The sequence below is a fragment of the Cervus elaphus genome, chromosome 13 (genome assembly GCF_910594005.1).
Source record: "Cervus elaphus chromosome 13, mCerEla1.1, whole genome shotgun sequence".
Lineage (NCBI taxonomy): Eukaryota > Metazoa > Chordata > Mammalia > Artiodactyla > Cervidae > Cervus > Cervus elaphus.
The window spans coordinates 52,368,057-52,388,451 of record NC_057827.1 but is presented as its reverse complement, the minus strand read 5'-3'; the positions used below and the strand labels follow the sequence as shown (position 1 = coordinate 52,388,451).

Sequence of the window (20,395 nt, the reverse complement as noted above, 5' to 3'; positions counted from 1 at the left end):
TCCACATTCTCGTCAACATTTATCATTACCAGTCTATTTTAGTAATCCTAGTAGGTTTGAAATAGTATTTCATTGTAGGCAATTTGCTTTTGCCTAATAACTAATGACATTTAGCATCTTTTCAAATGTTTGTGACCCATTTGTATATTTTCTTTGAAGTTGTAGCTCTCCAAGTTCTTTGCACATTTTTTTTTTAACTGCTGAGTTGTAAAAGGTTCTTTTATATGTTCTGGATACTAGACCTCTAAAAATGATTTCCAGATATTACCTTCCATTCTATGTGTATTTTCAATTTATTTGGTGGCATTATTAGAAGTATAAATACAAAATCTTATAAAATATATATGATTTTGATAAACCAAAATTTACCTATTTCATTGCTCATGTTTTTATCTAAAAACCATAGTCTAACTAAAAGTCATGAAAATTTACTTACATTTTCTTCTAAGAATTATAGGCTATTGTAGTAAGTTTTAAAATTTGGAAGTCTGGATCATCCAACATTTTTACTCCAACTGTTCTTTTTGTCAGGATTATCTGACTATTCTGAGCCTCTTGCCTTTCAATATGAACTTTAGGACCAGTTAAAATTTAAGGGATAGTATATGACAAGATTATTTTGTTATTCTATTCCTTAAAATTCCCCATATTCTTCAGGGTCATGTTAAAGTTCTACATGCCATAATCTACCCCCAAAATGAAAACAATTACACCACTAATTAGTCCTTTGAGTGATACCAACTGAACAAGCTTCCTTTATATTTATTTTTTCGTACCTTTTTCACAAGCCTTTGTAATGACTGAAAATGATGAGAGAGGAAGTGAAAGCAAATGTCAAGTTGAGAGTTGAGTGGAGTAATGAATTGTTCTAAAAGACCTTAAAAGCACAGCAATTACAAGTACTGAGAGATGAATTATGAGTCAGGATTTGTGCTCTGAATCGAATAGCATTTTGAACATATTTATAAACAATGAAGAAAAGGGAGATTCAATAAAGACCATCAAATATGTGATAGTTTTTCTGTTTTTCTCTTTTCGTCTTTTAGAACTTTCTTAAATAAACCAAATAGGTAAAGGAGATATATGTACATAAACATGTGTATAGGCTTCCCTAGTGGCTCAGATGGTAAAGAATCTGCCTGCAATGCAGGAGACACGGGTTCGATCCCTGGGTCAGGAAGATGTCCTGAAAAGGGGAATGGCTAACCACAACAGTAACCTTGCCTGGAGAGTTCCAAGGACAAAGGAGCCTGGTGGGCTACAGTCCATGGGATGACAAAGAGTCAGACATGACGGAACAAATTTCACTTCACTTACTTTTTCATATGAGTGTATATATATATCTCAGTCAGTCAGTCATTTCTGAGTCTTCATGACCCCATGGACTGCAGTGCTCTAGGCTTTCCTGTCCTTCACCATCTCAGGAGCTTGCTCAACCTCATGTCCATTGAGTCAGTGATGCCACGCAACCATCTCATCCTCTGTCGTTCCCTTCTCCACCTGCCTTCAATATTTCCCAGCATCAAGGTCTTCTCTAATGAGCTGACTCTTCACATCAGGTGGCCAAAGTATTGGAGCTTCAGCTTCAGCATCAGCCCTTCTAATGAATATTCAGGATTGACTTCCTTTAGGATTGATTGGTTTGATCTCTTTGCAGTCCAAAGGACTCTCAAGAATCCTCTCCAACACCACATCTCAAAGCATCAATTCTTCAGCTTTCAGCCTTCTTTATGGTCCAACTCTTATATTCATACATGACTGCTGGAAATACCAAAGCTTGGACTATATAGACCTTTGTCAGCCAAGCAATGTCTCTGCTTTTTAATATTCTGTCTAGGTTTGTCATAGCTTTTCTTACAAGGAGCAGGCGTCTTTTAATTTCATGGTTGCAGTCATCATCTGCAGTGATTTTGGAGCCTAAGACAATAAAGTCTGTCACTGTTTACATTGTTTCCCCATCTATTTTCCTTGAAGTGATGGGACCAGATGCCATGATTTTCATTTTTTGAATGTTGAGTTTTAAGCAAGGTTTTTCACTCTCCTCTTTCACATTCATCAAGAGGCTCTTTATTTTTCTCTACACTTTCTGCCATAAGAGTGATGTCATCTGCATATCTGAGGTTGTATACATGTATATACATGTATATATATATATATATAATACATATATTGTCTCAATCCATCATGGACTATTTTGTGTCTCTTGTTTTACTACTAACTATATTTTCCTAAATCTTTCAGTAAAATTGATTCTCTATGTAGACATATGAAGTTCATCCTGGAGACTATAAATCCTTGGCACATTATTGAAGTTAAAGTGTTAGTTACTCAGTCTTGTCCAACTCTTTGCGACCCCTTAGACTGTAGCCCACCAGGCTCCTCTGTCCATGGAATTCTCCCGGCATGAATACTGCAATGAATAGCCATGCCCTTCTCCAGGGGATCTTCCCAACCCAGGAATCAAACACATGTCTCCTGCATCACAGGCAGATTCTTCCCCATCTGAGCCACCAGTGAAGTCCATAATTATGGCCCTGATAAGGTGTGAGAACCCCAAGTAGAGATTGTATTGCAGATCCATTCCTGTGTCTTGAATCCAAGTTCCTAATGTACCTCATTTGTTTTCATTTAGTTCTTGTAGTTAATGAGTGCTGAACCACTTTAAATAGTTTCTGGCTGAATTTACTCTTCTCTTCTCCTTTGTCATTTATGGAACTGGTGAAAATGTACATGAGTAATCGAACTCATAATTACCAAAATGTATACACTGTTGGGTATGCAAAAGGAATCTTAAAGCTTTTTACCTTTACACCATTTGCTTTCTCAACCTTTATTTTATCCTGTATTATGCATGTAAGCTTAGAAAATACTTTAAACATCAACAACAAAGACTAATTCAGGGTTAATGACTTTCCAGTTAAGATAGAGAGCAAGACAGTAGGAGAGAGCTTTTATACTCTTCTTGTTAATCTTTATTCAGCCTCCAAAACTCAGTTAATATTATTTTACCAAAATAAAACCTTTCCAGAATATCACACTCTGTTTTGCTACTCCCTATCTAGACTAGGTACTACTTTGAGCTCTCAGAATACTTCCAATTTTTTCTATCATAGCATTTATCACATATTTATAAGGTAACTCTCTAGTTGCAGACCTACTCCCTCGAGATGAACCTTCTGAGTTCTAGACCATGTCTTTCATATTTTAAACACTAGTGTCCTACCCTGTATTTAACATGTTTGGTAAATAATATTTAAAGACTTGATACATTTAAAACCATCAATTCTCTCTCCTTCGTTCCATTTTTTTGTTCCTTTTGATCATCTATTTCTTATTTTAAATGGATGTAGACAAGGACCCCATTTCAAAATACTGTTTCTACTGTCAGTGAGGGTTCTCAATTGGCCCTTACTGGAGAAGGCAATGGCACCCCACTCCAGTACTCTTGCCTAGAAAATCTGATGGACAGAGAAGCCTGGTAGGCTGCAGTCCATGGGGTCGCTAAGAGTCAGACATGACTGAGCGACTTCACTTTCATGCAATGGAGAAGGAAATGGCAACCCACTCCAGTGTTCTTGCCTGGAGACTCCCAGGGACAGGGGAACCTGGTGGGCTGCCATCTATGGGATCGCACAGAGTCGGACACAACTGAAGCGACTTAGCAGCAACAGCAGCAGCAGGTGAGTTTTCACTAGAGTTCCATTCATCTCCCACATTAAGGATATTCTCCACAGATAAAATTATCTTTAGATACAGAGCAATATCTCTGTTTTATACAGGAATCCATTCAATTTTTAATTCAGGAAGACAGCCTATATCTCAAGCTTATCTCTGATGGATGACTTTAGGCAGTTTAGGAAGGATCCCTATCAGAATCTATTTCCTGTGAGCCCAACATTGGCCAGTCCATTTTTTGGTTTTACAAATTGAACTTGCAATACCTAACCCATTCTTAGCTATTAGTAATGGCTTCTTGGTGTGAAATTTATTTTACTGCTTTTTTTGCTAGCATCTAACTCAAATCAACTATCCTAAAGAGTAAGGTTTTACTAGAACAGAAATGAAGAAAAAGTTCATTCAAGAGCCTGTGACACTCACTTCCTAGGAGAGAAGACCAGGGGTAGTACCTTATTAGCAGATGCCACTGGGCCTAAGAGGTAAAATGGAAATTCCTATTGCTTGTAGGAACTTGCATTCAGACACTAAGGGAACGTGGAGTGGGTGCAAGGACAGACGACAAATTTCATCAACTCTAAAATGCATGTGGTCTGTGCAATTTTTCATTTTCTTAATGAAAATGACAGAGGAGAGAAAAACAAAGTGGCTAATTTTACTCTTCCAGATCTAACCCTACTCTTCTCTAGGATTTTGCAAGTCCTTCTGCAATGCAGTATTTTGGCAACACGTCTTCACACAGAGTAGATGTGTAATCACCCGAGGAATTAATGCAATCGCTTTCATTTGATTTGATGTGATTCATGCAAAGTGAAAAGTAATTTCGCATTACAGAAATAATCCTTCATATAGAATATTCACATAAGGATGCTTCAGACTTAAAGTTCACCCTCTCACCTGACCAGAGTGTAACAAAAACCAAATAGTGTCAGCATATCCTTTTAGCTGGAATCACTCATACAAATACCTAACTGGCATTCTGCTGCCAATGCTATTATTTCATTTTAAACTGACAATAAAAGTCCTGCTGGACAGTTTACGATACACCATCAAATCAATGTCACCAGAAGGATGAGGAACACTGTGCAATTCAGATTCTAGGAAAGGCATGAGCTTTCTCTGGGTTATAGAGGGCTCTAAAGGAAATAACTGTTAATGCTAAAGATACAAAGAGGCACTACCAGTAACCAATACAAAATCTCTTCCTTTTAGACTATATCAAAAACAAAAACATTTCACAACTTAATTACTTATTTGGGTGCTCAGTCGTGTCCGACTCTTTTTGGCCCCATGGACTATAGCCCACCAGGCTCCTGTTTCCATGGAATCTTCCAGGCAAGAACATTAGAGTGGGTTGCCATTTCCTCCTCCAGGGGATCCTCCTGACCCAGGGATCAAAGCTGCCATCTCTTGTCTCTCCTGCATTGGAAGGCAGATTCTTTACCATTAGCACAAATTGGGAAGCCCTTAATCTTAACTGTGTTTATCTTAATTGCACAGGGTTGAGACAAATGTTGCATAACTAGTTACTAGGAATGCTCCCACTGCCATTACTTTCCCTATATTTAGTCCATTTTTCTTTCATCATAACCAGTTTTATCAGAATCCTTCCACTCTTTTGTTTGGTGATCTTGGGAAGCAGAAGTTCCCAAAACTTTAGAAATCACAGACCATTAAAAAATAAAAGTGAGATTTAAAAAAATGGAGAGTCTAATCTAACATTTCTAAAGTTTTATTCTTCTAAAAAATAAGCACTTCCAACCACCATAAAAGAAAGAAGAAACCTTCAACAGGTAGAAAGGGGAGCAACCCAAAATAAAAGGCTTTCCTTTAAACTGGTTACATTTAACTTTGTGGAAAACTCACTATCTTACCTTTATGTTTTCATTTTCCACACACAAGTGAAAACTCCTTCGTGACCAAGTGCACTGAAAATCCCTTATGAGATAACATCAGCTCATTTTTGGCAGAGTCTTGAGCATGGCTAAAAGGCGTTCATTCATTTTAATCCTGTAATCATCTATGGACTAACCTATTATGTTCAAGCCAGTGATCTAGATCCTAAATAATGCCAGAATCAGAGCAGTCCAATCCCTGCCTTCAAATAGCTTATGATCTAACAAAGAAGATAAGAAACAGTGAATTTAAGAAAAGATTATGAGAAATACCATAAAAGAGGAACAAACCATGCTATGAAGGTTGAAAGAAAAATAGAGTAACATTTACTCAGGGAATTGGAAATGGCTTCATGGAAAAATTAGAAATGAAATGGAGCCTAAAGAATAGTGGGTATCTCAAGAGCAAGAAGGGAGGGTGTGTGTGGGGCGGGGGTGGGGGGGGGGGAGGGTGCGGCAGGCAGTGTATGTTTGTATGGGTATGTGTGTGTAGAGATGAAAGAATGGAAAAAGAGCATTCCAGAAAATAATAGTAGAAAGGCATGGGCTACAAAGTTCATGCCACAACTTAGCAATAGGCAATGTGTAATTCTTAAAGGTTTTTAGAGGAAAATATTATAGAACAAGTATGCTTTCAGGAGAACCAATTTTAAGATTCTATTTAAGAAAGTTTTTGAGGTTTGCATTATTTCAAGTTCAAGGTTCACTGATTTTCAAATTCTGACCACTGAATTTATAATCCAAGAAGCTGGGGGGAAAAGATTTCATTGAATGAAAAATGTATTATTAGAGTTTGTTTGCATTTTGGTGATCCAAAAGAAGTGTCCCCGATGTTGGCTTCCAGGATGAAGCAAGAACAAATCGCCACATCGCACCAGCCATAAGGCATATAGGAATAAAAGGAAAATAATCTGGAAGAGAAAGCTTCTCTAAAGCTGAGGAAGGACCAGGGTGGGAGAAAGGGGTTTGGGGGAAGGGGTCCCAAAATAGCATTGCTTCTGATCAAGGAACTGACTTCATAGCAAATGATATCTGAAAATGAACCCACGCTCATGTAATTCACTGGACTTGTCGTGTTCCCCACCATCCTGAAGCAATTGAGTTGGTAGAATGGCCTTTTGAAGACTCTGAGAGTGTCACCTAGATGGTGATACCTTTCAGGACTGGGGCAAGATTCTCCAGGAGGATGTACATGTCCTGAATCAGTGTCTGACACATAGTACTGTTTCTTCTATAGCCAGGATTCACAGGGCCAGGAATCAAGAGGTCAGAATGGGAGTGGCACCCTTCACTACTATCCCAAGTGACCCACTAGCAAAACTGTTGCTTGCTATCTCCTAGACCTCATGTTCTGCTGATCTAGATGTCACTTCCAAAGGGAGGAATGCATCCACCAGGAAACACAACATTGATTCCACTAAAGTAGAAGTTAAGACAGTCACCTGGCCATGTTGGGTTCCTTCTGCCTCTGAATCAACAGGCAAGAAAAGGGAGTTACAGTTCCAGCTAGGGTGACTGGGCCTGACAACCAAGACGGAATGGGACGACTGCTCTAAAATGGAGATAAGGAAAAGTATGTCTCAAATACAGGAGATCCCTTACAACAGCTCTTAGTGTAACAATGACCTGGGATTAAACTCGGTAAGAACCAACAATCCAAGCAGTACTACTAGTGGCCTGGACCTTCAGGAGAGTAGCTTTGAGTCACCCCACCAGGCAAAGAGGGCTTCCCAGGTGGCACTAGTGTAAAGAACCTGCCTGCCGATTCAGGAAAGTAAAGACACAGTTTCATCTCTAGGTTGGGAAGATCCTCTGGAGGAGGGCATGGCAACCCACTGCAGTAATCTTGCCTGGAGAATCCTCATGGACAGAGGACCCTGGAGGACTACAGTCCATGGGGTCACAAAGGGTCAGACATGACTGAGGGACTAAGACTATGACCATGTGACTAGTTACAGAAGTGAAAACTATAATTGTCATGAGTATGTCTGCCTTATTCTGTTATCAGTATGATTGTGTATTACATAAATATCTTTGCGTGTCTCCCCTCTTTTATCCCCTTATCATGTAACTTAAAAAATATTGACCTTATACTGTACTATTCAAGTGCCATCACTTTGCGTCTTCCTGTCTTAAGTTATGGAATATCAAGGACAAAAGTAAATATCACCCAAGGACTTTGCATCCTCTTCTGGAGAAACAGTGAGTTTTCAGTTGTATTTAGGATAGCTATAGTATGTTAGACAGAAGTATGACCCTGTTATTGTCTTTATTTGGAGATGAAGTACAGTTTAAGGAGATGTGTATGAATGTCAAGTTGATAAGGGGTGAACTCGTGATGCTCAATTTTATGTGTCAGCTTGACCATGGTGCCCAGATATTTGATCAAATATTATTCTGGATGTTTCTGTGAGGGTGGTTTTTGGATGAGGTGAACATTTAAATTTATTAACTTTGAATAAAGCATTAATAGATTGCCCTCTATAATGACAGTGGCCCTCAGCTAGATGCTGTAATAGGACAGAAAATGACCTCTCCCAAGCAAGAATGAATTCTGTCAGCAGACTGCCTTTGAACTTGAATGGTCACTCTTCCCTGAGCCTCCAACACGCCAGTCTGACCCCCTTAAGATTTTGAACTTGGCAATGTCCACCTTCACATGAGCCAGTTCCTTAAGGTAAATTAATCAATCCATCTCTATCTCTCCCTGTAGACCTATGACAGAAGAGAGAGAGAAAGAATATATACACATCCAACCCATATAAATACACACACACACATATCATATTGGCACTGCTTCTCTGGAGAACTCTAATACAGATGCCTTCAAGCTCTACACACACGGTGATATAGACATTCTGTATTAGGATTACATATTAGGCATATGATTAGGCATACATATTAGGATTAGCAAAATTGGCAGTTTAAAAGAACATGCACTTTTTCTGTTTCTGTGAGAAAAGGTCTGGGTGTGTCTCACATGTGTCCTCTGCATAGAGTCTCATCAGTTGCAATCAAGGTGTTGACAGGTATAATGGTGTCATCTCAGGCTAAACCGACGAAGGATCCATTTTTGCAGAATCCAGTATTTTGTGACTATAGGGTTGAAGGTTTCAATCTTGCTGGCTGTTGTTAACTTGTTCAAGTTGATCAATTACTTAACTATATAGAGCCTATAAAAACTACAGAAGTTTCAGAAACAAATTCAGTATTTTTTGACTAATGGGTAGTTTCTGTCTTCCTTCACTCTAAAAAGTCATAAACTAATTTGGTTCCGAAACATCATTCAACCAAATATCTCCAAATTCATTTTAAGATTAGGAAGACTCAAGTGTTAAAGCAGCATAAAATTTGACAAACTAGTTCTACCATCCCCCAGTGGTAAAATACCAAAATGATTTTCATAGTCTCGTAAGTTATGGAAATGGAAGGAACAGTAAATTGGTATGAATGGGAGGCAAGAAGAAAAGGAAATTCTGTGGTCAGACTTTAAAATTATTTAGTGTGCCTCAAAATATTTCCCCACTCTATATTTTAGCTAAATTGAACAATTTAACCATCAGGTTTTAGGGGGGATCTTTTCTATTTATACTTTTAATTCAAGAAGTTAATAATACTGTCTATTTTCTGTTTTTCATCAAAATGTAATATATGCTTTTGTCAGCCTCCTCAGCCTCCGCCACCTCCACCCCTCTGCCAGCGCTCCGGTGCCCCCTCGCCAGTGGTCCTCTGCAGGAGGGCGCAAGGCGGTGGGCGGCCGGTGGTCCTGCGTGCTAAGCTGCAGAATATCCTCTGGATGGAGTCTGCCCGCCATGCCCCTGCGCTCTGAGGTGGAGAGCAGTTTGTGTGTTTATCGAACGTTTCCACTGCTGCACGGAGGGCACACGCATCTTCAGTGGGACTTGAAATTCCTGGAGAATTGCCTTTGTGACAAGTTGACATCATCCCTTTAAATTCCACCTCTAAGTTTTCCATATTTGTTTATACCGTGAGAGTCTCTTGGACTGCAAGGAGATCCAACCAGTCCATCCTAAAGGAGATCAGTCCTGAGTGTTCACTGGAAGGACTGATGTTGAAGCCAAAACTCCAATACCTTAGCCAAGAGCTAACTCATTTGAAAAGAACCTGATGTTGGGAAAGATTGAAGGCAGAAGAAGGGGAGGGCAGAGGATGATGGTTGGATGGCATCACTGACTCAATGGACATGAGTTTGGGTAAACTCCAGGAGTTGGTGATGGACAGGGCAGCCTGGCGGCCTGCCATCCATGGAATCTCAAAGAGTCAGACATGACTGAGCAACTGAACTGACTGACTGACTGACCCTATTTGCAGTTTGTTGTGTTTCAAAAAGACATCAAGAAACCAGTAACAGCTTTAGTAATGAAGAGTTTGACTGCCATTTCTTGAATGAAGGCTTTACTGCCAAGGACATTCTGGACCAAAAAATTAATGAAGTTTCTTCTGATGATGATAAGCATGCCTTCTATGTTGCAGACCTGGGAGACATTCTAAAGAAACATCTGAGATGGTTTTAAAGCCCTTCCTTGGGTCACCCCCATTTTTGCAGTCAAATACAATGATAGTAGAACCGTAGTGAAGATGCCAGCTGCCATTGGGACAGGATTTGACTGTGCCAGCAAGAATGAAATACAATTGGTGCTATCTCGGGGTGCCTCCAGAGAGGATTACCTATGCAAATCCATGTAAACAAGTGTCTCAGATTAAGTACACTGTCAATAACGGGGTACAGATGATGACTTTTGATAGTGAAGTCAAGTTGATGAAAGTTGCCAGGGCACATCCAAAGGCCAAGTTGGTTTTGCGGATTGCCACTGATGATTCCAAAGCAGTCTGTCACCTCAGTGTCAAATTTGGTGCCACAGGCTTCTTTTGGAATGGGTAATAGAGCTAGATATTGATGTCATTGGTGTCAACTTCCATGTGGGAAGTGGCTGTACTGATCCTGAAACCTTCGTGCAGGTGATCTCTGATGCCTCCTGTGTCTTTGACATAGGAGCTAAGGTTGGTTTCAACATGTATCTGCTTGACATTGGTGGTGGCTTTCCTGATTCTGAGGATGTAAAGCTTAAATTTGGAGATCACCAGTGTAATCAACCCAGCATTGGACAAGTATTTTCCATCAGACTTTGGAGTGAGAATCATACCTGAGCTGGGCAGATACTATGTTGCATCAGCTTTCACACTCGCAGTTAATATCATTGCCAAAAAACTCATATTAAAGGAACAGACAGACTCTGATGATGAAGAGGAGTCAAGTGAACAGTTATGTATTACATGAACGATGGAGTATATGGGTCATTTAACTGCATTTTTTAGGATCACACACACACACACTCTCCTGCAGAAGAGATCCAAACCAGACGAGAAGTATTATTCATCCAGCATCTGGGGACCAATCTGTGATGGCCTGGACCACATTGTTGAGCACTATAACCTGCATGTGGGCAGTTGGATGCTCTTTGAGAACATGGGTGCTTACACTATTGCTGCTGCTTCTATCTTCAATGGATTCCAGAGACCCACCATCTACTGTGTGATGCCAGGGCCAACATGGCAACTGATGAAGCAGATCCAAAACCAGGACTCCTCACCCAGAGTGGAGGAGCAGGATGTCAGCCCCCTGCACCCTGTCCTGGGCCTGGGAGAGCAGCATGAAGCAGCATTCGGCAGACTGCGCTCCCACTCATATTAACGTGTAGTTACCACTGTAGCTGTTAACTGTGAGTTTAGCTTGATTTAAAGGTTTTGGGGGGACCATTTAACTTAATTGGGGAAAATCTCGTGGACAAAGGAGCCTAGTGGGCTGCAGTCCATGGGGTCGCAGAGTCGGGCACGACTGAGCAACTAGCACTTACTTAACTTAATTACTGCTAGTTTTGAGATGTATATGAGTAGGGTTGGCACAGGTGCACCAATGTGGAAGACTGGGAGATGGGGTCACACTTATTTGTGTTCCTGTGGAAACTGTTAGGTAGTTAGAATAGGAAAAAGAGTCCAGAATAGCTGTGGCTAAAAGACAAAGGGAAAAGCCTGTGAAAATAGAACAAAGGAAGGTCCAAGGATCAGAGTGAAGACCTCAGGTAAAACAAACAGCCCTCCTGGCTAGCCTAATTTACATAGGGTAGGCTCAAGGGGAGGAGAAAAAGCATATAAAAAGAGGAGCCAAAATTGAGCTGGGGGTTTCTCTTTTTGCGTCTTTTGGGTTGGCCCACCTTCACGCCTCGAGGATGAATTTTCCTTTGCTTGCCAAATAAAACTGAGCTGTAACCTGGAGCTGTAACACTGGTCCTTCCATGGCTTCAAATTTTTGCTGCAGCGAGACAGAACTGAGGAAATTACACAGTCCTCCAACAAAACTATTTGAATATTTGTTTTATATGGATTTTTATTCACTTTTCAAACATGCTACTAAAGGCTTCAACTGATGAGCAAGTGTTTGTGGCTGTGTATCGGCAGGATGGGCCAGAAGCTTAGTGTTGCAACTGGTTTTAACAAAAAGGAATAAAGTATCCTCACATTTAAAAAAAAAAAAAAAAGTAATGTTATGTGTGATAAAAGGTATCCTCAAAACCAGTATTAAACAACTTAGCAACCATGTAATGTGGTGGTGGTGATAGTGTTTAGGCTCTGAGTCATGCCCAACTCTTTTGTGACCCCATGGACTGTAGCTCACCAAGCTCCTCTGTGGAATTTCCAGGCAAGAATACTGGAGTGGGTGGCCATTTCCTTCTCTACCCAGGGGATTAAAGTCGCATCTCCTGCATTGACAGGTGGCTTCTTTTTTATACCACTGAGCCACCAACCATGTAACTACTAATTAATATTCAGAAAAGTCTTCACGTTTCGGTAGAAATACCAAATTTAGTTCATATCTGACACTGTGCTTAATCTCCCACCATGGATACCATTGAAACATTTGGAAAGGTGACTAAATTGACATTATCTGTAACTAATTTAAAATTTGGGCTTCCCTGATAGCTCAGTTGGTAATTTATCTTTATGCTATCTTCCAAATTATTAGGCTTGATCATTTAATTCAAACTGGGAAAAAGTTGTAAAACCAAATCTATAACCAGATCTCGATATATGACCTGTAATACATTCCTAAGCAGAAACATTTATTAAAAATCACAGCTAAAGATTAGATAGGCTTATGGAAAAAATCTGAAGAAAAATTATAAGGATCTGAAAAAGATGATAAAGTAACATTTGCCTAAAAAATAAATTGGTTTGTAATCCTATTTAATGGTTTCCAAAAAACTTTAAGAGTAATATTTTTCCCCTTCATTTAATTCACAATCTTGTTCATTCAAACTTTCAAATTTACATGTTGCCAGGTTCAAATGCAAATGTCTCATCAGCTGTCAGCTTAAAAAGAAAAGATTTTATAAATTCAAAGTGCGATTATTTGGCTGCTTCTGGAAACTTAAGCTTTATTCTTTCAGTCTCAAATATATTAAAAATAGATAATACACACATAAAAAGATCAAGCTGAGGCTATTTTGACCAAAGTACTGAATAAAACCTAAAGCTAAATCAAGAATATTTCTAAAAGAATTTACTCTCTTATTTCACATTATCCTCTTTTAATCTGCTACTAACATTGAAATGGCATATAAAAGTAATTCGCTGGAGTCAAAGTATAATATTTTTGAATGACAAAATAGGGCAGCTATAATACAATAATAGCCCCTAGAAGTCGGGCGGTAACCCATATCAGTATATTCTTTGGCTCATATAGATGACAGAGAAAGTTAACTATTCTAAAGGAATATAAGAAAAAATATATTATATCTGAAATTTTCAGTTTTAAAAAGAGAATTAAAAGTCAACACTAAAAATACCTCAAATTACTCAAATTTATACAGAAAGTCATTTTAAATTTAGCAACTGCCTTAAATTATTAAATATTTAAAGAAACATCTAGTTATATAAAATTAAGAAGCCTAAAATACCTTAAAAATTAGAAATCACCTGGAAATTTTCAGTATATATTTTTGTCAAGTGAAATTCCAAAAAAGTGATTCATGGGGCAATTTCTACCACACTATCCTCTCCCTCCTTTCCTCCCCAGCACTCTGTAATCATATTCACCAAATAAAGTTAGAGGGGATCATTTGGCAAACTCCCCACTGAATAAGCTGAACCTCTCAGTATCTTTTCATTGTTTTCCTCATTTTTAATTACATAAAAATTTCAAAGGGTTTCAGTGATTTTAATCAGTGGACATTAGTAACTGAACTTACGAACATTAGCATAAATTTGAGTTGCAAACTGGGTTATTGTTTTTCAATTCAGTTCACTAAATAGTTAATAAAGACCTGCAATGCATAAATCATTATTCACCAATGTGGGAAGTAAAATGATAAATTCTTTGCCTGCCAGTCAGCCTCAAGGTATTTACACCTTCAGTTCAGTTCATTTCAGTCGCTCAGTCCTGTCTGACTCTTTGCAACCCCATGGACTGCAGCATGCCAGACCTCCCTGTCCATCACCACTCCAAGAGACTACTCAACTCCTGTCCACTGAGTCAGTGATGCTATCATTCCATCTCATCGTCTGCCATCCCCTTCTCCTCCCAACTTCAATCTTTCCCAGCATCAAGGTCTTTTCAAATGAGTCAGTTCTTTGCATCAGGTGCCCAAAGTATTGGAGTTTCAGCTTCAGCATCAGTCCTTCTAATGAAGATTCAGGACTGATCTCCTTTAGGATGGACTGGTTGTATCTCCTTGCAGTCCAAGGAACTCTCAAGCGTCTTCTCCAACATCGCAGTTCAAAAGCATCAATTTTTCGGCCCTCAACTTTCTTCATAGTCCAACTCTCACATCCATATATGACTAATGGAAAAACCACAGCTTTGACTAGATGGACCTTTGTTGGCAAAGTAATGTCTCTGCTTTTTAATATGCTGTCTAGGTTGGTCATAGCATTTCTTTCAAGGAGCAAGCATCTTTTAATTTCATGGCTGCAGTCACCATCTGCAGCGATTTTGGAGGCCCCCCACCCCGGAAAAAAAGTCTGTCACTGTTTCCACTCTTTCCCAATCTATTGCCATGAAGTGATGGAACCAGATGCCATGTTCTTAGTTTTCTGAATGTCAAGTTTTAAGCCAGTTTTTCCACTCTCCTCTTTCACACTCATCAAGAGGCTCTTTAATTCTTCTTCGCTTTCTGCCATAAGTGTGCTGTCATCTGTATATCTGAGGTTATTGATGTTTCTCCTGGTAATCTTGATTCCAACTTGTGCTTCATCCAGCCCAGCGTTTCTCATGATGTACTCTGCTGTAAGTTAAATAAGCAGGGTGACAATATATAGCCTTGACATACTCCTTTCCCTATTTGGAACTAGCCTGTTTTTCCATGTCCATTTCTAACTGTTGCTTCTTGACTTGCATACAGATTTCTCAAGAGGAGGTCAGGTGATCTGGTATTCCCATCTCTTGAAGAATTTTCCACAGTTTGTTGTGATCCACACAGTCAAAGGCTTTGGCATAGTCAATAAAACAGAAGGAGATGTTTTTCTGGAACTCTCTTGCTTTTTCAATGATCCAACGGATGTTGGCAATTGGATCTCTGGTTCCTCTGCTTTTTCTAAAACCAGCTTATACATCTGGAAGTTCACAGTTCACTTATTGCTGAAGCCTGGCTTGGAGAATTTTGAGCATTACTTTGCTAGCATGTGAGATGAATGCAATTGTGCAGTAGTTTGAGCATTCTTTGGCATTGCCTTTCTTTGGGATTGGAATGAAAACTGACCTTTTCCAGTCCTGTGGCCACTGCTGAGTTTTCCAAATTTGCTGGCATATTGAGTGCAGCACTTTCGCAGCATTATCTTTTAGGATTTGATATAACTCAACAGGAATATATCACCTCCACTAGCTTTGTTCATAGTGATGCTTCCTAAGGCCCACTTGACTTCACATTCCAAGGTGTCTGTCTCTAGGTGAGTGATCACACCATCGTGATTATCTGGGTCGTGAAGATCTTTTTTGTACAGTTCTGTGTATCCTTGCCACCTCTTCTTAATATCTTCTGCTTCTGTTAGGTCCATACCATTTCTCTCCTTTATTGTGCCCATCTGTGCATGAAAATTCCCTTGGTATCTCTGATTTTCTTGAAGAGATCTCTAGTCTTTGCCATTCTATTGTTTTCCCCTATTTCTTTGCACTGATCACTGAGGAAGGTTTTCTCATCTCTCCTTGATGTTCTTTGGAACTCTGCATTCAAATGGGTATATCTTTCCTTTTCGTCTTTGCCTTTTTTTTTCTCTTCTTTTCATAGCTATTTGTAAGGCCTCCTCAAACAACCATTTTGCCTTTTTGCATTTTTTTTCTTGAGGATGCTCTTGCTCCCTGTCTCCTGTATAATGTCATGAACATCTGTCCATAGTTCATCAGGCACTCTGGTGATGTCCATGTGTAGAGTCCTCTCTTGTGTTGTTGCAAGAGGGTGTTTACTATGACCAGTGCATTCTCTTGGCTAATAGAGTTGGCAAAACTCTTATTAGCCTGTCCCCTGCTTCATTTTGTACTCCAAGGCCAAAGTTGCCTGTTACACCAGGTATTTCTTGATGTCCTACTTTTGCATTCCAGTCCCCTTTAATGACGGAGAAGGCAATGGCACCCCACTCCAGTACTCTTGCCTGGAAAATTCCATGGACAGAGGAGCCTGGTGGGCTGCAGTCCATGGGGTCACTAAGAGTCGGACACAACTGAGCGACTTCACTTTCACTTTTCCTTTCAGCACTGGTGAAGGAAATGGCAACCCACTCCAGTATTCTTGCCTGGAGAATCCCAGGGACAGAGGAGCCTAGTGGGCTGCCGTCTATGGGGTCGCACAGAGTCAGACACGACTGAAGTGACTTAGCAGTAGCAGCCCCTTTAATGAAATGGACATCTTTTTTGGGTGTTAGTTCTAGAAGATCTTGTCAGTCTTCATAGAACCATTGAACTTCAATTTCTTCAGCATTACTGGTCAGGGCATAGACTTAGATTGCTGTGATATTGAACGGTTTGCCTTGGAAATGAACAGAGATCATTCTGTTGTTTTTAAGACTGCATCCAGGCACTGCATTTTGAACTCTTTTGTTCACTATGATGGCTACTCCATTTCTTCTAAGGCATTTTTGCCCACAGTAGTAGATATAATGGTCATCTGACTTAAACTCACCCATTCCAGTCCATTTTAGTTTGCTGATTCCTAAAATGTCAATGTTCACTCTTGCTTTGACCACTTCCAATTTACCTTGATTCATGAACCTAACATTCCAGGTTCCTATGCAATATTGCTCTTTACAGCATCAGACCTTGCTTCTATCACCAGTCACATCCACAGCTGTGTGTTGTTTTTGCTTTGCCTCCATCTCTTCATTCTTTCTGGAGTTATTTCTCCACTGATCTCCAGTAGTATATTGGGCACCTACTGACCTGGGGAGTTCATCTTTCAGTGTCCTATCTTGTCTTTTCATACTGTTCATGGGATTCTCAAGGCAAGAATACTGAAGTGGTTTGGCATTCCCTTTTCCAGTAGACCACGTTTTGTCAGAACTCTCCACCATGACTTTATTCCTCAGTACACATTCCTGTAGCATCTCAGGGCAACACAAATAATCATCTTCAAATATCGTTCTCTTAGTCAAATAAGACCTAACTCCAACCTTCCTCACATCTAAGACATTTCTCCAAGCACAGCTGCTTTCCTGCTCTCCACCAATGTCATAAATCTGGACAGTTGAAATATTAACCTGTGCACAGATCCCTGCCTTTACCACAGGCATTACTTGCCACAACTGGCATTTCATGAAATAGAGTTAATCTGTACATTTCAGCCAGTACAGGCCAGGTTTTCTTTGCTTGTATTCATTTGCCTGTTTTCAATATTTTATCTGTGAGGGAATAGCAAATAACTTGGCTATTAATCTAAATGCTTTCTTTCCTAAGGTCTCTATGTACCAAAGAGATATTAATTCATGTTTTTTTGAACACTGTATATACCACAGTATATACCACAGAATTTTGGAAAAAATTTGAAGCATTGAATGTAGCTCTTTTTCCAATACAGACATCTCTGCTCTTCTTTACAATATCAATTTAAAAATTTTTAAAGTATATGAATCAGGGTATTCATCACTTGATAATGCATTCCTAAGACAAATTACCCTAAATATTTGCCCAAGAAAGACTAACAGCACAGGGTAATATTTATTAATTTATGGAATAGATTTGTCTTAAAATCAATGGAAGCATAATGCAATAAAAATAACACTATATAAGTAGTATCTGTTAAGTATTTGGTAGGTGGCAAGTGATGAAATAACTGGGCTTCAAAGACTTTAAATGACATGCCCAAAGATTCATTTAAGTCTTATTTCTGCCTTGTATTAAGTCCAGAATTTTACTTCAAGGACTAGGATCTTAACTACTGCTTTATAACATGTAAGATCTGAACTTATAGAACATAATTCACAATGCAACTTTGTACAGAACAAACTTTGAACATTTAGGGTCCTTAAAACAACACCAGTGCGATATCAAGGCAGACATTGCTATTAATTAGTGGTGAAGTCATATTTGCTACTTTCGAGAACAATGTCTGTGATGTTTTTCCATGGATGTGTTTGAAAGTCATTATCATGGAAATTTTTAAAAATTAGAAGTAAAATATATATAATTCTTTATTAGGGTACTCACAAGAATATATGACTCATTTAGCACTGTAATTCTGGTAAATATATATATATATATATTTGCAAGACTGATTGTTAAGAGCTCTCAGAGCTGGGGCAAAGGTCCAAGCTGAGGTGATAAACTGTTGTTATTCAATCGCTAAGTCAGATCCAACTCTTTGCGACCCTATGGACTGTAGCACACAGGCTTGCCTGTCCTTCACTATCTCTTGGAGTTTGCTCAAACTCATGTGCATTAAGTTGATGATGCCAACCAACCATCTCATTCTCTGTTGCCCCTTTCTCCTGCCCTCAATCTTTCCTAGCATAAGGGTCTTTTCCAATGAGCTGGCTCTTCGCATCAGGTGGCCAAAGTACTGAACTCATCTGCATCAGTCCCTCCAAAGAATCAGTTCATTTCAGTTCAGTCACTCAGCCGTGTCCAATTCAGCTTCCCTGTCCATCACCAACTCCTGGAGCTTGCTCAAACTCATGTCCAAGTCAGTGATGCCATCCAACCATCTCATCCTCTGCCATTCCCTTCTCCTTCTGCCTTCAATCTTTCCCAGCATACAGGTCTTCTCTAAGGAGTCAGTTCTTCGTGTCAGGTGGCCAAAGTATTGGGGCTTCAGCTTCAACATCAGTCCTTCCAAAGAATATTCAGGATGATTTCCTTTAGGATTGACTGGTTTGATCTCCTTGCAGTCCAAGGGACTCTCAAGAGTCTTCTCCAGCACCACAATTCGAAATCATCAGTTCTTTGATGTCCAGCTTTCTTTTTGGTCCAAATCTCACATCTATATATGACTACTGGAAAAACCATAGCTTTGACTATACAGACCTTGGTTGGCAAAGCGATGTCTCTATTTTTTAATATAGTGTCCAGGTTTGTCATAACTTTCCTTCCAAGGAGCAAGTGTCTTTTAATTTTGTAGCTGCAGTCACCATACATAGTGATTTTGGAGCCCAAGAAAGCAAAATGTGCCACAGTTTCCACTTTTTCCCCATCTATTTGCCATGAAGTGATGGGACCAGATGCCATGATCTTAGTTTTTTGAATGTTGAGTTTTAAGCCAGTTTTTTCACTCTCCTCTTTTACCCTCATCAAGAAGTTCTCTAGTTCCTCTTTGCTTTCTGCCATTAGAGTGGTATCATCTGCATGTCTGAGGTTGTTATTTCTCCTAGCAATGTTGATGCCAGCTTGAGCTTCATCCAGTCCAGCATTTCACATGATGTATTCTGCTTACCTGGTGGCTCAGACTGTAAAGAGTCTGCCTGCAATGCTGGAGACCTGGGTTCAATCCCTGGGTCAGGAAGATCCCCTGGAGAAGGAAATGGCAACTCACTCCAGTATTCTTGCCTGAAAAGTTCCATGAACAGAGGAGCCTGGTGGGCTATAGTCCGTGGGATCGCAAAGAGTCAGACATAACTGAGCAACTAACTTTACTCTGCATATAAGTTAAGTAAGCAGGGTGGCTATACACAGCATTGACGTACTTCTTTCCCAATTTGGAACCAGTCCGTTTTTCTATGTTCAGTTCTAACTGTTGCTTCTTGGCCTGCCTTACAGGTTTCTCAGGAGACAGTTAAGGTGGTCTGGTATTCCCACCTCTTTAAGGATTTTCCACAGCTTATTGTGATCCACACAAAGGCTTTAATGTAGTCAGTGAAGCAGAAGTATATTTTTTCTGGAATTCTCTGGTGTTTTCTATGATCCAACAGATGTTGGCAATTTGGTCTCTGGTTCCTCTGCCTTTTCTAAATCCAGCTTGTACATCTGGCAGTTCTCGGTTCACAAATTGCTGAAGCCTACCTTGAAGGATTTTGAGTATAACCTTGCCAGCATGTGAAATGAGCACAATTGTGCTATAGTTTAAACATTTCTTTGGCATTGTCTTTCTTTGGGATTGGGATGAAAACTGATCTTTTTCCAGTCCTATCTGCCCACAAAGAGAAGATATTTCCTCAGATTCAAGGTCTCAGTTTTTGGCCCCAGCCTAGGGCTATGTCTCTCCCCATATCCTCCTTTCCAACACCTTGCCTGTCCTCCTCTTCAAGGTCTAGTTTCCCAAGTCTCTAGAGATAAAAAAGAAACTTCTTCATTCATTTCATATGTATATAACACTTTCTCTGCCGAGCAA

The 20,395-nt window shown here is 39.7% G+C and overlaps 2 pseudogenes; one reads left to right on the top strand and one right to left on the bottom strand.

Moving 5' to 3' along the window:
* The window catches only part of LOC122706423, a 58,010-nt pseudogene extending 48,626 nt beyond the window's left edge, over window positions 1-9,384 (bottom strand).
* LOC122706422 lies at window positions 9,383-11,290 on the top strand (annotated as a pseudogene).
* Window positions 11,291-20,395: the final 9,105 nt, after the last annotated feature.